Genomic DNA, 21,033 nt, shown 5'->3' on the forward strand with positions numbered 1-21,033 from the left:
CCTGTAAAACATCTTGATACAATTTTGAATTCATTGTTCCTTCAACGAATGCAAGCTCTTCAGGTCCCAATGCAGCAAAGCAGCTCCAAACCATGATGCTCCTTCCACTATAATTCACAGTTGGGATGTTGTTTTGGTGTTGGTGTGCAGTGACTTTTTCCTCTAAACATAGCAATATGCATTTTTGCCAAAATGTTCAACTTTTGTTTCTTCAGTCCACAGAACATTGTCCCAGAAGCATTGTAGAACATCAAGGTGGCCTTTTGCAATTTGAGATGTGCAGCAATGATTTTTTTTGGAGAGCAGTAGTTTCCTCCATGAACACCATTATTGTTCAGTATTTTTCTTATAGCGGACACATGAACAGAGACTTTAGCAAGTTCTAGAGATTTCTGCAGGTATTTTGCTGATATCCTTGTGTTCTTCTTCACCTTCAGCATTGCATGTTGTGATCTTGCTGTGATCTTTGCAGGATGCCCACTTTTAGGGAGAGTAGCAACAGTACTATGTTTCCTCCATTTGTAGGCAATTTTTCTTACTGTGGACAGATAAACACTCAAGTCTTTAGAAATGCTCTTGTAGCCTTTTCTAGCTTCAAGCATCTCTACAATTCTTCTTCTAAGGTCCTCTGAAAGTTGTTTTGATTGAGGCATGGTGCACATAAACAGATCTTTCTTGTCAAGAACAGGCTTTGTCTGTAGCCTGACTTTGTGTGTCCTTTTTTATAGGGCTGGGCACCTCGAAAACCCACACCTCCAATCTTACCTTGTGATTGGAACACCTGACTCCAACTAGCTTTTATAGAAGGCATTACCCCAGAGATTCGCATACTTTTCCCAAAAAATACATGTAATAATTACATGTAACCCTTCCTGCTGAAGGGTTTCGGCCCAAAACATCAACTGTGCTTTTTTCCATAGATGCTGCCTGGCCTGCTGAGTTCCTCCAGTATTTTGTATGTGATGCATGTAATATTGGATCATTTTTCTCAATAAATAAATGAACAAGTATAACTTTTTGTGTTATTCATTTAAATGGGTTCTCTTTATCTAGCTTTAGGGCTTATGTGATGATCTAATCACATTTTAGGTCATATTTATGCAGAAATAGAGAAAATTCTGCAGGGTTTACAGACTTCCTAGAACGCTCTTAAGGAGGCATTATAGAAGTTCTGAAAAGACAATTTAACCCAGAGACAAGAGAGGATTTTGCAGGTTACAAGTAGCATCTGCAACTAGTAACTAGAGGAAAGCATTAAAATACTGTATTCCCATTTTCAGACTTGTTACATTGGTCTCTATGTAGCCCCCCCCCGGCCACACTCAGGGTCGCTCGGCTCGCTGTCGTCTAGGGAAACTGCCCTCGGCCCCGCCAAACTGGATAATTAGTTTGTGTGGATGCTGTGTGATGTACCCCACCCTGCCCAAATAACAGACAATACACCAGATATGATTAAATGATTTACAGTTTATAGATATTACTGGAACTATATAATTAAGAGAGAATAAAATATAAAAGGAAAATAAAAGGCGCCACACTTATCAAACTTCAAACTCTTCGTGCACGAAGCAGTTGGAGCTCAAGACCCTTCTTCTTCACCCTGTGACCCTTCGGACCACCTCGACCGGCCGCCTGGGACCAACAACGGTGGTCGACCAGACGCTCCACACGAGTCCGTCTCCGTCTCCTCTCCTCGCCGAACACCCTCCTCAGGGTCTGACCCCGTTAGCGGACTCACAGCATCTGGTCCTTCCTCTGTCTTTCTCTCCCGCCTTCTGCCTCAAAACCCCACGCATACAAATCTTCCAGATACACCAAAGTCATAACAACTATCCCAATTGGTTCACAACATCCTCTTATCACCCCCTAACCCACAACAAGCTGCTAACGCAAAACTTTCTCAGCGTTTAACATAACAAAGAAGCCATTTTAATTAGCCTACACAGTAACATAAAAGACGAAACCCCCTTACATCTATAATATCATTTGTCGGTCTGGCCAAGCAGACTATTCAACTGTTTGGCATGCCCGACTCAACATTTGAAGGAATGTAGAATAATTAGTATGAAGGTGGTGCTGAAAAATATAAAAAAGTTTGGTTTTGGGCAGGTTTCTTTGGTGCAGGTAAGAATAAAGTTCACAGAAATGTTAATAAGGTGAGCTTTCCATCCTTGCAACCAATTCACATGGATAATGTGAGTGAGTGTAGTGGGAAATTGGTGCCAAAGGCAGGAAAGCTGTAACTCACTATGTTTGTCAGAAGTGATGTTATGAGAATCATATAGCCTCAGGAATGCTCACTTAAGATATCCGCTTGCTTCATATACCTCAGGACAGTAAGCATTGCAAGGGCTGCACGATCGTGGAAAAGGTAACTGCTGGCAAAGTAGGTAGTTACGATTTATTATAAGCTCAAGGTAGAAAAGGATTGGAAAAATCCTGATGCAGGGCTTTGGTCCACAATATCAACAATTCTTTCCTGCCACAGATGCTGTTAACCCCGCTGAGTTCCTCTAGCAGATTATTGTTACAGTAGAAAATACCATGCATCTACCACATACATTGGAATCAGAGGGTGAAGAAGCATTTGCTGTTTACATGGAATGTAAAACAGTACAGCACAGGACAGGCTGTTCAGCCCAAGACATCATGTCGACCTTGATGCCTAGGTTTTACTAAATGTCCTCCTCCCTTGTAATATTCTATTCCTTCATTCCCTTTATATTCACATGTTTATCTGAAAGACTCTTAGACTCCATCAAACTGCTTGCATCTATTACTATCCCTGGTAATCTACTCCAGGCACCTACTGCTCTTTGAATAAAAAACTTGCCCTTCACATACCTGGAGGGCTCTTACCTTAAATACCTTAATTAAATACCTTAAAAACCACATTTTAAATTGAAAACACCATGGTTGTATACATATAGGCATAAATACAAGAAATTCTGCAGATTCTGAAAATCCAAGGAAGGATCTTGGCCTGAAATGTTGATTGCTTATATTCATTTCCATAGATGCTGCCTGACCTGCTACATTTTTTGTATATGGCACATAGACATGCTAACTAATTACTGTAGGCCAGGTGTGTGTTGAAAATTACTCAAACATTAGATTAGATTCGATTATGAGGACACTCAGTCCTCGTTTATTGTCATTTAGAAATGCATGCATTAAAAATGATACAATGTTCCTCCAGAAAGATATCACAGAAACACAAGACAAACCAAGACTAAAACTGACAAAACCACATAATTATAACATATAGTTACAGCAGTGCAAAGCAATACCATAATTTGATAAAGAGCGGACGGGTCAAAAAAAAGTCTTAAAGTCCCGATAGACTCATCATCTCACGCAGACAGTAGAAGGGAGAAACTCTCCCTGCCATGAACCTCCAAGCGCCGACGACTTGCCGATGCATTGGAAGCACCCGACCGCAGCCGACTCTGAGTCCATCCGAAAACTTCGAGCCTCCGACCAGCCCTCCGACACCGAGCACCGAGCACCATCCACTGCCGAGGGCTTCAACCCCGCCCCGGCCGCCGAGCAACAAGCAAAGCCGAGGACTCGGGGCCTTCCCCTCTGGAGATTCTGGATCACACAGTAGCAGCGGCAGCGAAGCAGGCATTTCAGAAGTTTCACCAGATGTTCCTCCGTGCTCTCACGTCTGTCTCCATCAAATCAGGATTGTGCATGGCACCCTACTTGACAGATAACAGATATCTCCATTGGAGTGGCCGCTGAGAGCTGTGTCACGCGTCATCTTCTCCTCCCGCCTTGTTTTGTTGAGACACAGTAAGATGGCATTTAATTAATTGGGATGTACTTTCCAAGTTATAGTAAAGTCAATGGATAGATCCAATGATTGAAAATGATCATGTGACAGAGTTGTGCTTTAGTAGTAATGGGTATTAATTAGATTGAGTAACCTGGATTGAGGAAATGTGTTTCAGAGGCACTCAATCTTCGAGTGTAGGTGGGTGGTGGCCTCCAGATTCTACCACCCTCTTATACTCAGGGGGCAATTTATAGTGGCCAATCATGTTACTAACACACTGACCTCTGGGATTTGGGCAAGTCATAGGGAGAATGTGGAAGCTCCACACAGACAGCCCTCAAGGTTGGGTTTGAACCTGGGTCAGCAGCCACAAGGGTCACTGTGTCATTAATGGAGAATGCTGCAAGTAGATAAGAATGAAAGTACAGTGAAGTTAGGTGGCACTCTCATTCTACATGGGTGCAGTGATTGACACTAGGGCGCTATTAAGGTTGGAGTCATGTGATAGCCCATTTGATGAACACAAAGGTGATCTAAGCAGCTAATGTGAAACTTTGCTAAAAGGAAGGAGGGTTAGAAATAGGCCAACACACATAAAAGTTGTGTCCCAAAGAGGTTGCAAAAAAATCCAGCAACGTAGAGCCAGGAATAGAGTGAAATTATATGGTGAAGTAGTGAATGTTGATACTTCCAGCAATAGGTTGAAGTGTGAGTTGGTAATGAAAAGTCATATCTTTCAGGATAGTAAAAGAATATGAAGTGATTTTATTGAAATGTAGTCATTTGCATTGCTGACTGTTCACATGCCATCCATCAAGATCGGTTTACTCCATTGTGGGATAGCAGGCAAAGCAAATACTGCAGTGGAGTGGAGAGAAGTATTTGGGCAGCAAACATTCATAGTCATGGAGAGATACCTCATGGAAACAGTCTCTTGAGTTTGTGTCCACACTGGTCATCAGCCACCCATTTACACTAATTCTATATTACTGTTCATTTTCTGATTCTCCTCACGTCATCTTCAACTGCCCCAAATTCCACCAGCCACTTACGCTCTATGGGCAATTTCAATAGGTTTCAATAGGTACATTTAATGTCAGAGAAATGTATAGAATATACTTCCTGAAATTCTTCTTCTTCACAAACGTCCACAAAAACAGAGGAGGTCCCAAAGAATGAATGACAGTTAAACATTAGAACCCCAAAGCTCCCCCCACAGCTCCCCCCTCCCACACACAAGCAGCAACGAGGCAACAACCTCAACTCCCACCAACAAAAAAACATCAGTACCCTCCTCCGAGCACTCTAGTGTGCAACAAAGCATCAATAAAGACATAGACTTGCAGTACCCCAAAGACTACCTGTTCACCCGATAATTTGACATACCACAGGCTTGCTCTCTCCCTAATAAGGGAAAAAGTGGTGTCCCCGTTTCATAGCGAGAAGGGAGATATAGCAAACAACTCACTGATTTATGATGTTAGAAGTCTGTTGTGTCGCTTTTTCTGAGCTCTGCGTCCAGGCAGTTGGCTCCAGGATGGTGCAGCTCTCTGGACAAACAGCCTACGGTAGCTAACCTGCTGTCCCTGACGTTCAGCGTCCTCCCATGATGCTTCAATCAGGGGCACTGGCCTAGAATCAGGCTGTCTCCAGAGCCATGAAAATCTGGCACCCGGAATGTGCACTTGTCTTCCAGGTCATGTCCTTGGGATATCGAAAAGCCGCCGGTCGTGAGGCCCTGAGAGCGGGTCCCATTCCCGCAAAGAACCGAAGTCAGGGTGTAACTCCAGGTCAGGGTTTTCAAAAGAACCTTGAAAAGGAAAAACAATATATCAAAGATAGAAAGAGAACTGTATCCGAAGATGCAAACAAAGAGGTCACTGTTCAGCGCCATCATAGCTTCGCTCCGTCCCTTAGTTGGTAGCTTAATTCTGGTCATTTAAGCTACCAACCCACTCATCTCTGGGATGTGGAGGAAATTCATGCAAATCATAGAGAGAATGTGCAAGTTCCTCATAGAAAGCACCCAGAGTCAGGATCGACCCTGGGTCTGGACTGTTAGTGTAGTGTACGGATCTATTTCTATTAGTGCAATGGCCCCTCTTAGTACTTATTATTGACAGGTAACTTACCCATGCGCATTGATTTGTTGCTCTCTCTGCAAAGTGAACAGATAAGTTAACTTCACCTTTATTTATTTGATATGTGGTTGTACAGACACAACAATCTGGCGATGAGTACAAACCTGAATGTCAGCGACAACCACACCGACAGTACGAGACGACTGAACTTGGAGGAAGGGAGAGAGGCAGCGAGAGGGAAGAGTGAACCAGTACAGAGATGGCAGTCAGGGATGCTAGTACAGGGGTGTGTGAGTGACAGTGCACAGTACACAGTGAGAGATGCACAACTTGCAAAGCTAAGTGAAAATAACGTGACGATGGCCTTAGTTGGGAAAGTTGACAAATTTGATAGTGCTAATGAGGACTAGGAATCTATTGAGAGTTTTGAACTGTATTGTAATGCTAACAACATGGATGAGAAAAATAAAGTCTTCACACATCTTAGCTTAATGCATGCTAAAATGTACGGTCTCCTATGCAACTAAGTAACTCCTGAAAAGCCAGCAAGCAAGATGTTCAATGAAATTGTTGAAATTTTACAAAGCACTTCAGCCCAAAACCACTAGCAATAGCTGAGATATTTAGATTTCACAAAAGGAACCAGTCATTTCTGAATACATTGCAGAACAGCACAAACTTACCCAGAACTGTGACTTTGGAGATGGAGTTTCTGATGCATTAAAGGACAGGCTTGTATGTGGCATGCAAAGTAAAAGGACTCAGAAAGAGACTTAACCTTAGAACAGGCTCTGACCATTGCAATATCAACAGAAACAGCAGCAAAGGATATGTCAGAACTACAAAAAAAGAGTTTAGAGTGTGAAACCCACAAAATGTCCCTGAATGGTGCAAAAAGCCAAAAATGTTATTGATGTGGCAAATCCTCCCATGATGCAAATGACTGTTCAGAGAAAAAGTTTGCAGAAGGTGCCACAGACAAGGCCACAAAGAGAGAATGTGCAAGTCAGACAAAAAGCGCAACCAAAGAGAAAAATCACATACAGCGAAAAGTTTCAAACACAATACTAAACAAATGCATAAAGTGACTGAAAGTGAAACTGAGTCTGAAGAAGGTGAGCTGTCATGTCCAGAACTACATAGCATCATTGAAGTAGATCACAAAATCATTTGGATCACAACAGATGTGTTTGGTGTAAAACTGAAAATGGAGCTGGATACAGGGTCAGCTTTGTCTGTGATTTCAGAGGCTGACGACAGCAGACTGTTCTGTAAGCTACCATTAGAAAAGACCTCAGTGAAAGTCAAGGAGGATGCTGGGTGGATGGGTGGGATCGTTGGTGATACTAATGGCCCTGTATATGAAGCATTCCTGATGTGTCCCCGATGGATGGTAGGGAGACCCCTATGATCCCCTCAGCTATTCTCACTAGGGACTTCTAGTCTGATGCTTGACTGCTCCCGTACCAGATGGAGATGCAACTTGTCAGGATGCTGTCAATGGTGCTCCTGTAAAACACAGTTAAGATGGGGAGGGGGTTGGTGAGGTAGGGAGCCTTCCTTGCCTCCATCTTCTTAGGAAGTGGAGGTGCTACTGCAGCTTCTTGTTCAGGGAGGTGATATTAAGGTACCAGTGAAGTCATCCGTGATGTGAATGCTCAGGAACTTGGTGTACTTAACTCTGTCTATGGAGGAGCCATATATTTGCCAAGGGGGATGGCTTGTCTGCACATTCCTGAAGTCCACAATGATTTCCTCGGTCTTCTCTATGCTCAGGCCTGGGTTGCTCTTCTCACATCAATCCACTAGCTGCTCCACTTCCTCTCTATACTCCATCTCATCATCATTGCTGACAGGGTCATCCAGTGTGGTGTCATCTGCAAACCTGATGGCATGGTTTGAACTGGATCCTGTGACACAGTTGGGTGTCAGCAGTGTAAACAACAGCAGGCTGAGGGCCAGTGCTCAGCATAATGGGATGTGAGACATTGTTGTCCACACGGATTGTGGACTTACTGTTGAGAAGTCCAGCATATAATTGCAGAGGGAGGTGTTGAGACCAGCGAGGACGGTTTCCCCACCAGTTTCTGGAGCATGATGGTGTTGAATGCTGAAGTAAAGTCTATAAACACTGGTTTGATATATGAAATGCCATTTTACAGGTGGGACAGGGCAGCGTGGAGAGCAGAGACATCATCAGTGGATTGATTTGAGCAATGAGTGAACTGGAAAGGGTCCAGTATAAACTGAAAGCGAATGTGACGTACAGGGCAAAACACAACAGTTAGAAGCAGAATAATTTAAAGAAAATAATTATGAAGCAATTATTTTCTAGATGGAATCCACTTACACTTTCGTTACCCGGTCGAATTCATGCAGTTAAAATGATGATCTTACCAAAATTTTTAAATGTACTTCAAGATATTCCTATTTTTCTAACTAAGAAGTTTTTTGATCAGGTTGATTCTATTATTTCATCTTTTGTTTGAAATAATAAAAGACCAAGAATTGGAAAATGTCATTTACAAAAATTAAAAAAAGATGGAGGTCTTGCCTTGCCTAATTTAAGATTGTATTATTGGGCGGTTAATATACGTTATGCGTGTTCTTGGTTATATTGGACCAATAAAAATGAACGACTACCATGGGTTGATCTGGAATTGAAAGCTGTGAAACAATTTTACTTAACTTCGTTATTAGGAGTTTCTTTACCTGCACAACTAGCCAAAATTTCTATTCTAAATACAGCATTTGTATAAATCCTATGATTAAGCAGTCATTACGAATTTGGTACTAGTTTCGTAAGTTATTTAACCTTAAAAAATTTAACCTTCTTAGTTTAATTTATCAAAACTATTTATTTAAACCTTCACTTAGTGATACTACCTTTTCTCTTTGGAGGAATAAAGGAATGTATTCCTTTATGGATCTGTTTCAAGAAGGCCAATTGATGTCCTTTGAGAAATTAGTAACTAAATATTCACTCTCATATTCACACTTTTTGCAATATCTTCAGGTCAGACATTTTTTACAAGAATATTTAAGTAATTTTCCATATATACAAAATTCTGACCTGTTAGACATTATTTTAAAAATGAACCCTTTAGTGAAAGGTTTCATTGAGAAAATTTATAATTTACTATTACAACAGGATAATTATCCTTTACTTAAGATGAAGCAAGATTGGGAAAGAGAGCTTAATATGACCCTGATAACAGAGGATTGGTTGCGAATTTTGAAGTTGGTTAACTCTTCTTCGATTTGCGTCAGTCACTCTCTAATTCAATTTGAAATTGTATTATTTGACAAAGGAGAGACTGTCTAAAATATTTCCTATTGTTAATAGTCAGTGTGATAGATGTAAAACTGTGACAGCTATATTGACAAATATGTTTTGGCCGTGTTCTGTATTGAAATAGTTTTGGAAATATATTTTTTCTACAATTTCTAAAGCTTTAAAAATTAATTTACAACCTAATAAATTGACAGTTTTGTTTGGTATAATTCCTCAATATATTTACGGCATTTCTATATCAGACCAACATGTAATTGCATTTGCCACATTATTGGCTAGAAGGGCTATTTTATTAAAATGGAAAGATGCTTCTGCCCCCACTTTGATACAATGGTTCTCTCAGATGATGTTATGTCTTAGTTTGGAAAAAATCAGAAGTTGAACTTTTGATCCTTGATTTGACTTTGAGAAAAGGTGGGGCTCTTTTGTCCATTACTATCATTTGATTTGAGTTAATTAAGATGGTTCCCTTCTGATTCTTGGGTAAATGGATTTGTTTGGCGGATTGATGTCTTTTTTTATGGAAGCTTGTATGGGTATAGCTCCAAATTTGGGTTTGTGCTCCAAATGTTTTTTTTCTCGCTTTTTTTTGTTAGTAAGGTTTTTTTTGTTTTAGTTAGTAGGGGTTCATTTTTCTTTCTTTCTTTTTTCCAAAAAAAATAGCTTTAACATTTTGTTTTTTTCTTATTATTATTGATATACTGTTTAGCTTGGTTGATAGTTTAACTCTTATTATACATATTGTTATGTTGACTTGATTATTTTAATGTTTTTTTTGTCGTTGATTTTCAATAATAATTAATAAAAAAGATTTTAAAATGAAAAAAAAACAGTTCGAGCTTTATGTGTTGACGAATGGAGGGCCAGCATTTTTCAGACATGAATGGTTGAGAAAAATCCAACTAGACTGGTACATAATCAAAGCTCTCAATGGACAACTGCAGCCCAAATGGTAGTACTAACCAGAGACTATCACAGCTAATTACTGCTAATGTGAAAGTGTTTGAGAAGGGTATTGGTAAACTCAAAGGCATGAAGGCCAGAACTGAACTGGATGGAACAGCAACGCCAAGATTCTATAAAGCACGTTCAGTGCCTTATACACCACATCCTAAAGTAGATGTTGAACTTCAGAGCTTGGAGGCATCTGGCATTCTCACTGAGGCTGAGTGGAGTGATTGGGCCATGCCCATTGTCCCAGTGATCAATAAAGGGAAGGCCAGAACTGTTTGCATATGTGGGGACTTCAAAGTGAGCATCAACCCTATCCTACATACTGTGCAGCATTCCCTGCTGCGAATAAAATACATTTTTGCACCTTTGGCAGGCAGGGAGAGGTTTTCAAAGATTGACCTGTCACAAGCCTATCTGCAAATGGAGATTGAGGAGTCAAGCAGGAATTTCTTCACAATCAACACTCACAAAGGACTGTTCTAGTATAATTGTCTCATCTTTGGCGTCGCATCAGCTCCAGCAATTTGGCAAAGAACAATAGAACAAGTGCTCCAAGATATCCCAGGAACACAATGTTACCTGGGTGACATCATTGTGACTGGCAAGAGTGACGAAGAGAACCTCCAGAACCTCAGCAAAGTGCTTACCAGGCTGAGTGAGTACGGTCTGTGTGCAAAGAGAAACAAATGTGAGTTTTTCAAGAATGAAGTCTCATATTCTGAACATGTCATTGACAAGCATGGCTTACATAAGTCACAAGAGAAGACTGAAGCAGCACTGCAGGCACCCAAAGTGGAAAATGCATCATAACTGAGGTTATGCACAGATCAACTGAGAGGCCCTTAGTTTAGTATGGGGAGAAAAGAGGTTCCACCCCTTGTGTCCATTTTCAATCCCAGGAAGGGGATCCCAGTGACGTCTGCTCCCCTGTTGCAATGTTGGACAGTCTTCCTAGGACCCCACTCTTATAACGTAGAGTTCAAGGGCATCAAACAACACAGCAACGCTGACCGTTTGTCAGGTCTTCCACAGCTGGCAGCTGAAGAAAAAAAGTCTTTGTTCTGTGACCCAGCAGTGGTGTTCCACACTGCATTGGTAGACCAGTTGTGGGTAACAAACTGTGAAATACGAAGAGAATTGAATGAACCAACATTGTCAAAGTCTATGACATCACCATGCAAAGATGTCTAGCTCATAGTAATCCTACGTTTCCAGAGTTCTCAGGGAGACAAGACCAACTGTCTGTATATCAAAGATGTGTGGATCTCATGTTGTGGTTCTCTCTAAACTGTGCACCAGAGTGTTGGAGAGTCTGTATGAAGGATACCTGGGCCGTCAAGATGAAGAGTCACGCCTAGAGCTACACGTGCTGGCTGAGGATAGATGGGCAGATTGAAGATTAGACCAAAAGCTGTTTGTGATGTCACAAAATTCAAAATGCACCCCATAGGCATCATAACACCCGCGGGAGTGCCCTTCTTCACCATGGCAAAGAGTACATATTGACTTTGCTGGGCCATTCATGGACTCCATGTTTCTGATTGCTCTTTATGTTCATTTTAAATGGCCTGGGGTCATACCAATGCAGTCAACAACATCAGAAAAGACTGTTCTGGCTCTGAGGACTATCTTCTCAAGAAATGGCTTACCTGAACAAATTGTGAGTGACAATGGACCACAATACATGTGAGAAGAGTTTAGACTATTCATGTAGAAAAACGGAATCAAACATTTCAAGTCATCTCCTCACCACCCAGCAATGAATGGGTTAGCTGAAAGGTTTATCCAAACCTTCAAGAAGTCCATTAAAGAGATGAACATGAAGGACATTTCTCTTTCGCACAAGACTGACAACTTCCTTTTTGTGTGTAGGGTTCTCAGTAATGTTAACTGCTAAGGCTAATGAAATGGCTTCTCTGTAATGTTAACTGCTGATGTAATGGTTTCTCTGTAGCAGCGATGTCTGGGTTATAACTACAGATAACGGATAGCTAACCAATGGGAAAGATGTTATTCTTTCTTGTATGCCTGGGAACCGGGTTTTTCGCGTGCTTTCGGTCAAGGAAGAACGAGAGGAAGGACGTGTGTGGAGAGCGGGCAGACTACCAGATGGCGGAGACGGGAATCCAAGGGTCTGAGTGTCGGCGGCGTTTTTGGCAGAAGTTGTTTAGTGGAGGAATACCCTACTGCATGAGCTCCAACAATTTATTGTGCACGAACTATTTTATTAAAAGTGGTGCCTTTTTCTCTTATATTCTGTTTCTCTACTAACCAAATAACCAAAGTAAGAGTTATAAAGTGTAATCCTTTAATCACATATTGCGTACTGTCTGATATTTTACGTTGTGGGTTTGTAGCAGGGTGCATTACACAGCATCCACACAAACGTGCTTACACTGTTTGGCGGGGCAGACGGCAGCTCCCCCTAGATGAACGTGAGTTAATCGAGCCTGAGTGCTACATGTGTATCGGAACTCTGTTTATGTGATGACAAATCAAACACTTGCAATGCTGGTATTCAAAAGCAGGAATCTGAAATCTCAAATAGACCTCCTAAAACCAGATCTACAGAAGGATGTGCAGAATACACAGTTCAGCCACTTGCCAAGTAAATCAGCAAGGAGCTTTGAGTGGACAGGAAGTTCTAGAGCTTGATTACTGAGAAAACAACTGGACATCTGGTAGTATTGTTACAAGAACCGAACCACTGCTGTACACAGTGGATGTTGGAGATTAGTCATGGTGACGTCATGTGGACCAGATATTGGATGCTCAGCCGAAGAACCCACCTGGGTCGCCTGCATCCAACAAGATGGACACATTGCATCCACTGGACTTACCCCTCAGTGACGATGTCACTGACAGCAATGTGACACAGGCAACTGAGAAAGTTGCCTTTGACAAGACACCTGCCAAACCTGATGCCACTCCACAGTTCCGGAGGCACTATCCTGAAAGGAACAGAGTGCCACCCATAAACCATATAACAATTACAGCATGGAAACAGGCCATCTCGGCCCTTCTAGTCCGTGCTGAACTCTTACTCTCAGCTAGTCCCACCGACCTGCACTCAGCCCATAACCCTCTATTCCTTTCCTATCCATATAGCTGTCCAATTTAACTTTAAATGACAACATCGAAGACTGGATCTTTTGTATAGTGAAGTTAGTTATGGACTGTCATTTAATAAAATAAGAAAATCAAGCAAACATTGCTATTATGAAAGCATGTTTATTTCAACATGGTCTGTTAAAGGGAAATTGAACGTTTTGATGCTACAAATACAGTTTTATTTTGCAATAATTTAAAGGGGGAGGAAGTGTAGGGTACTGATCTAATTCTTTAGTGCAATGACTCCCCTTAGCACTAATTATTGAGTAATAACTTACCCATGCATATTGATTTGGTGCTCTCTGCAAAGTGAATATACAAATTAACTTCTCCTCCAAGTGCGTGCCTTTATTTATTTGCTATGTAGTTGTACAGACACAACAGTTAGGACAACGTATGTCCTATTACAAGAACACATCAACAGTTGAAGGTGAGTGAGTATGTGGTTTTGAGTGGCAGTGCTCAACAGCCTGCAAGAATGTCACATTAGACCATAAATATACCCTAAGCTAATTATCATGTTCTCTGAGGCTCTGTCACAGTGGAGTGTCAATAGTTGTCTTCCAGGAAGATTGCATTCATGATCTCACACGGCTAATTCCCAGACAGATTGATGGCCAAGCAAGATGCTATATTGTCAGCCCAGAGTCTCTCGAGGCCAGCTCCAAGGCTATTCACTGCAAGTCAGCAGTCTTTTACCAAGTCTGCTGGACCAACAAGGATAGAGTTACCTTTGTCTGGGACAGAGAAAGGCCTACAGAAAATGGGCACTAACAGGAATGTTAAAACTGAATAGTTGAGAGATAATTATTTTAAATTTGCTTCCTATGGTAAGAGAGAAGTAGTTAAATTACTGCAACACACACAAAATGCCGGTGGAACTCAGCAGGCCAGGTGGCATCTATGGAAAAGAGTACAGTCGACATTTTGGGCCTGCTGAAGGGTCTCGGCCCGAAATATCGACTGTACTATTTTCCATAGATTGTCATGCTTTGATGTTTGAGTTTGGTTTGGAATATTTAATTTACGTTGGTTTTTATTTTTGAACTGTGGACAAGCAGACTCTTCGATAATAGGTGACTGTGGGAAGACAAAGAGTTTTAATGAATGGGGAATAAGTGCTGGGGTTAAAGGTATTGGGTCTTACCAACTTTATTCCCTAATAATTGTCCAGGTTGAAGCTAGCTCAGTTGTCTCCTACTCCAATTTATGTATTCAACATCTTTTCCTCCTTCTCTTCCTCATCTTCTTTTTGTTCCTCACACTGACAATGGTTACGCCTTCATTTTAATGTGCTGTTCAAAATGAATATGCAGTGCTCTCTCAGAGAAGACAGGCAGAGAAATCACTGTTTCAGTGTGTAAGTGGTCTGTACGTCATGCAACAGCAGAACATTCATTGATTTTGCCCACGTGTGCATCAAAAGCCATGTCATTAATACTCTTGTCATCCTGAATCATCCCTTTGTTCAGTTATAGTGGCTTAAGTTAGATAAATCATTGAATATCTGTCATGAATATTGATATGCACCATGAGCTGAATATAGTTATTCACTGGGTGGACAACAAGGGAATGGATCTCTTCTGCTTGCAGTACATTGCTGTGTTGACACAAAGTGCCTGCAGTTTCCCCTCAGTTAAAGTTGTATATTGTCAAGTACTTAAATTTCAAAACACATCCAGAAACAAGTATTTTTTTGCTGGAGTAGCATTAATAGGAAAGGACATCCAAAAGGTTTTTACTTCATTGGAAGTTGTTTTAAAAAAAGTAATTAAAAACTTTGAAAAATTCCCTGGAATATAGACTAGTCTTCATTCACACATAGCATGTGAAAATTAAGTTCATTTTCAGTATCATAGCCATTTCAGAATCACAGTTCAATGAATTTCAGAATTATCCTGGGGCACATCTTTCAAAAGTTGGAAGGAGCAATGGTATCTACCAGCTGGTACTGGGAGGTAGAAAGAGCAGCACGCAGCACCACAAACATTGCGATGAATGGCTATGGGTTTCTGGTGTCTTTCAACCAACTACCAAAAAAAGCTGTTCATGTGATTCTAAATGGTGGATACAAACACTTGAATAGATGAGTCACTTTGTTATGCTTTTTAAAAATAAATTCTCATGTTCATTTTGCTTAAATGGTAAAATTTAAATTACAGATATGGCTGTTGCTAAGATGTTTTCATTACTGACATAGTAATTATTCCCACTTTTTTAGTATTTTATGCCATATTCTTGTCCCTGCTTTCGGGTGCAATTATTCATTTAATAATTCCAATTTTCTGTTTTTTACTACACGTTTTAGTGAATGCCAAAATTGCATTTTTATTATGTAGGATCGCTGTTCTATCTTTGCTCTACTACCTTCACATTGCATCTCTCATCATTACTATGCAGTGTTCTGACTGAGTCAATTTTTCAGTCACATTGTCTCTGTTCCTCTTCTACATCAAGACATTTCCCTTTTGTTAGTCACTGGAATAAAGTGCTTTATTGTGTTGACATAGTATTGAACTTCATTGCCTATTGAATATTAACAATGAAATGTACAGCATGTTCATCCTGACAATGAAACACCTTCTATCAAATGTAGCTTCTTGCTTTAACCTTGCTGCTGAGAGTAAATAATCTTGTTTAGTTTCATTTCTCCTGTTCCCTGGCAGTCCCTTGGGATTGAGGATGACTTGCTTTCACCGTCGTCTTGTGGTTGTGAGGTAACTGAAGTGGCCTATGTGGAAATTGCTGACTCTCTTGCAAATAGAGCAGGATTTGGCTGATGAAGCAGACTTGTGGATAGGTTGCAAAATGGTGTGTTCCATCCACAGCTCAAACAGGACTTTCCCTGATCCCAATGCATAACTTCAAGGTTCTCAATAACATCTGGAATGCCACTTCTGCACTTTGAACAGTTACAGGCCCAAGGCCAAAGGTTATCGGGGATCAGTAGAGATGTTGGGCTTTTTCAAGGAAGTTTTGATCACACCCTTAAATCTTTTTCTCCTTTTGCTTGATAGTGCCCTCCAGTGACAGAACTTGAATTAGAGTTTTCACAAACTTCCAGTAATTTCTCTCCCCTCCCGTTTCTCTCTTTTTTCCCATTCTGGCTCCCCTTTTACCCCTTCTCTTCTCCTCACCTACTCATCACCTCCCTCTGGTGCCCTTCCTCCTTCCCATTCTCCTGTGGTGCACTCTCCTCTCCAATCAGATTCCTTCTTATTCAGACCTTTACCTTTTCCACCTATCACTTCTCATCTTCTCAATCCATCCTCCACCCACCTACCTTTCACTTATCAGCTGCCAACTTGTACTCCTTCCCTTACCCCCAGCTTCTTAATCTGGCTTCTTTCCCCCTTCCTTTCCTGTTTTGATGAAAGGTCTTGGCTCAAAAGTATATTGCTCTCTAGGAATGCTGCATGATTTGTGGAGTTCCTCCAGCATTTTGTGTGTGTTAGTCCAGAGCAGGGTTTCCCAGCCTGAGGCCCAAGGTCCCCTCGGTTAATGGTAAGGCTCCAAGGCATAAAAAAGGTTGGGAACCCCTGCTCTAGAGCATTTGTTTCAGGAATGCAGTGCCAGCATGTGAGTGATGTTGCATGCCCAATGCAAATAAATAAGAATAATTAGGGCCTCAGTTCTTGGAATGTTGGCTTGGGAGAGGCTGTGGTGAATTTGAAGGATTTTGTTGAGACTGTTGATGCTATTTTTTCAGTGCCTTGAGATTCCTGCTGTAGTTAGTCCAAGTCACAGAAGCATATGTGAAGACAAGGATGACTGCTGCTGTAGGCCAGGAGTTTTGTGCCATGTCTTAATATTGAATATCTAAGTGACATTCTCAAAAATGCTTTCACATCAACATTCCATGATAATGGTCTTCCTTGTGAAGCACTTCGTTATCATTCAACTACATCCTTGGAAGGAGGCAGTATTTGTATTAGTTAGCAAAACCTGGCAACTTCTTTGGTTCTTATTGTGGCAACTAAGTTAATTCAATTGGTGCTACAAATCCAGATGACCCATTGAACGGCGTTCTGAGAGGCGGGACTGTGCAGGCGTGTGACGTTGGGCTGTGCAGCGCGGCAGATTTAAAAGGAACAGATCCTCATAGAGCGGGCAGCGTAGTTTGCAGGCTGCGGAGTGAGCCGGGAGCAGAGTGAAGACTTAAGGGCTTCGGCTCAACTGGCTTAGGCGGAAACGGGCGAGGCGAGGGAGGTTTGGCATTCATTTTCTGTTGTTATTTGAGGAGAGGGGCAGTATGAGTGTGAGGGCAGTTTGCTGTTCTCGGTGTCGGATGTGGGAGGCCCTGGAGTCTCCAAGCCTCCCGGACGTCTACATCTGCGCCAAGTGCATCGAGATGCAGCTCCTAAGGGACCGCGTTACGGAACTGGAGCTGCAGCTTGATGACCTTTGTCTGGTCAGGGAGAGTGAGGAGGTGATAGAGAGGAGTTGCAGGCAGGTGGTCACGCCGGGGCCACGGGAGGCAGACAAGTGGGTCACGGTTAGGAGGGGGAAGGGGAAAAGTCAGGTAATAGGGAGTACCCCGGTGGCTGTGCCCCTTAACAACAGGTACTCCTGTTTGAGTACTGTTGGGGGGGACAGCTTACCCGGGGGAAGCGACAGTGGCCGTGCCTCCGGCACAGAGTCTGGCCCTGTAGCTCAGAAGGGTAGGGCAAGGAAGAGGAGGGCAGTTGTGATAGGGGACTCGATAGTAAGGGAGTCAGATAGGTGATTCTGTGGACGCAGTCCAGAGACCCGGATGGTAGTTTGCCTCCCTGGTGCCAGGGTCCGGGATATTTCTGATCGTGTCCAAGATATCCTGAAGTGGGAGGGTGAGGAGCCAGAGGTCGTGGTACATATAGGTACCAATGACATAGGTAGGAAAAGGGATGAGGTCCTGAGAGGAGAATATAGGGAGCTAGGAAGGGAGTTGAGAAAAAGGACCGCAAAGGTAGTAATCTCGGGATTACTGCCTATGCCACGCGACAGTGAGAATAGGAACGCGATGAGGTGGAGGATAAACGCGTGGCTGAGGGATGCAGGGGGCAAGGATTCAAGTTTTTGGATCATTGGGACCTCTTTTGGCGCAGGCGTGACCTGTACAAAAAGGACGGGTTGCACCTGAATCCTAGGGGGACCAATATCCTGGCAGGGAGATTAGCGAGGGCTACTGAGCTAACTTTAAACTAGAATGGTTGAGGGGTGGGAATCAAATTAAAGAGGCTAGGCGTGAGGAGGTTAGTTCACTACAGGGGGATGGGAACCAGTGCAGAGAGACAGAGGGGTATAAAGTGAGGGTAGAAGCAAAAAGTACTATGGAGAAAAGTAAAAGTGGCAGGCCGACAAATCCAGGGCAAGCATTAAAGAGGGTCACTTTTCAGCATAATTGTAAAAGGACTAAGAGAGTTGTAAAAGAGCGCCTGAAGGCTTTGTGTGTCAATGCAAGGAGCATTCGTAATAAGGTGGATGAATTGAAAGTGCAGATTGTTATTAATGATTATGATATAGTTGGGATCACAGAGACATGGCTCCAGGGTGACCAGGGATGGGAGCTCAACGTTCAGGGATATTCAATATTCAGGAGGGATAGACATGAAGGAAGGGGAGGTGGGGTGGCGTTGCTGTTTAAAGAAGAGATTAACACAATAGAAAGGAAGGACATAAGCCAGGAAGATGTGGAATCGATATGGGTAGAGCTGCGTAACACTAAGGGGCAGAAGACGCTGGTGGGAGTTGTGTACAGGCCACCTAACAGTAGTAGTGAGGTCGGAGATGGTATTAAACAGGAAATTAGAAATGTGTGCAATAAAGGAACAGCAGTTATAATGGGTGACTTCAATCTACATGTAGATTGGGTGAACCAAATTGGTAAAGGTGCTGAGGAAGAGGATTTCTTGGAATGTATGCGGGATGGTTTTTTGAACCAACATGTCGAGGAACCAACTAGAGAGCAGGCTATTCTGGACTGGGTTTTGAGCAATGAGGAAGGGTTAATTAGCGATCTTGTCGTGAGAGGCCCCTTGGATAAGAGTGACCATAATATGGTGGAATTCTTCATTAAGATGGAGAGTGACATAGTTAATTCAGAAACAAAGGTTCTGAACTTAAAGAGGGGTAACTTTGAAGGTATGAGACATGAATTAGCTAAGATAGACTGGCAAATGACACTTAAAGGATTGACGGTGGATATGCAATGGCAAGCATTTAAAGGTTGCATGGATGAACTACAACAATTGTTCATCCCAGTTTGGCAAAAGAACAAATCAAGGAAGGTAGTGCACCCGTGGCTGACAAGAGAAATTAGGGATAGTATCAATTCCAAAGAAGAAGCATACAAATTAGCCAGAGAAAGTGGATCACCTGAGGACTGGGAGAAATTCAGAGTTCAGCAGAGGAGGACAAAGGGCTTAATTAGGAAGGGGAAAAAAGATTATGAGAGAAAACTGGCAGGAAACATAAAAACAGACTGTAAAAGCTTTTATAGATATGTGAAAAGGAAAAGACTGGTAAAGACAAATGTAGGTCCCCTGCAGACAGAAACAGGTGAATTGATTATGGGGAGCAAGGACATGGCAGACCAATTGAATAATTACTTTGGTTCTGTCTTCACTAAGGAGGACATAAATAATCTTCCAGAAATAGTAGGGGACAGAGGGTCCAGTGAGATGGAGGAACTGAGCGAAATACATGTTAGTAGGGAAGTGGTGTTAGGTAAATTGAAGGGATTGAAGGCAGATAAATCCCCAGGGCCAGATGGTCTGCATCCCAGGGTGCTTAAGGAAGTAGCCCAAGAAATAGTGGATGCATTAGTGATAATTTTTCAAAACTCGTTAGATTCTGGACTAGTTCCTGAGGATTGGAGGATGGCTAATGTAACTCCACTTTTTAAAAAAGGAGGGAGAGAGAAACCGGGGAATTATAGACCGGTTAGCCTAACGTCGGTGGTGGGGAAACTGCTGGAGTCAGTTATCAAGGATGTGATAACAGCACATTTGGAAAGCGGTGAAATGATCGGACAAAGTCAGCATGGATTTGTGAAAGGAAAATCATGTCTGACGAATCTCATAGAATGTTTTGAGGATGTAACTAGTAGAGTGGATAGGGGAGAACCAGTGGATGTGGTATATTTGGATTTTCAGAAGGCTTTTGACAAGGTCCCACACAGGAGATTAGTGTGCAAACTTAAAGCACACGGTATTGGGGGTAAGGTATTGGTGTGGGTGGAGAGTTGGTTAGCAGACAGGAAGCAAAGAGTGGGAATAAACGGGACCTTTTCAGAATGGCAGGCGGTGACTAGTGGGGTACCGCAAGGCTCAGTGCTGGGACCTCAGTTGTTTACAATATATATTAATGACTTGGATGAGGGAATTAAATGCAGCATCTCCAAGTTTGCGGATGACACGAAGCTGGGTGGCAGTGTTAGCTGTGAGGAGGATGCTAAGAGGATGCAGGGTGACTTGGATGGGTTGGGTGAGTGGGCAAATTCATGGCAGATGCAATTTAATGTAGATAAATGTGAAGTTATCCACTTTGGTGGCAAAAATAGGAAAACAGATTATTATCTGAATGGTGGCCGATTAGGAAAAGGGGAGGTGCAATGAGACCTGGGTGTCATTATACACCCGTCATTGAAAGTGGGCATGCAGGTACAGCAGGCGGTGAAAAAGGCGAATGGTATGCTAGCATTTATAGCGAGAGGATTCGAGTACAGGAGCAGGGAGGTACTACTGCAGTTGTACAAGGCCTTGGTGAGACCACACCTGGAGTATTGTGTGCAGTTTTGGTCCCCTAATCTGAGGAAAGACATCCTTGCCATA

Source organism: Mobula birostris, chromosome 11 (assembly GCF_030028105.1).
Source record: "Mobula birostris isolate sMobBir1 chromosome 11, sMobBir1.hap1, whole genome shotgun sequence".
Classification (NCBI taxonomy): Eukaryota; Metazoa; Chordata; class Chondrichthyes; order Myliobatiformes; family Myliobatidae; genus Mobula; species Mobula birostris.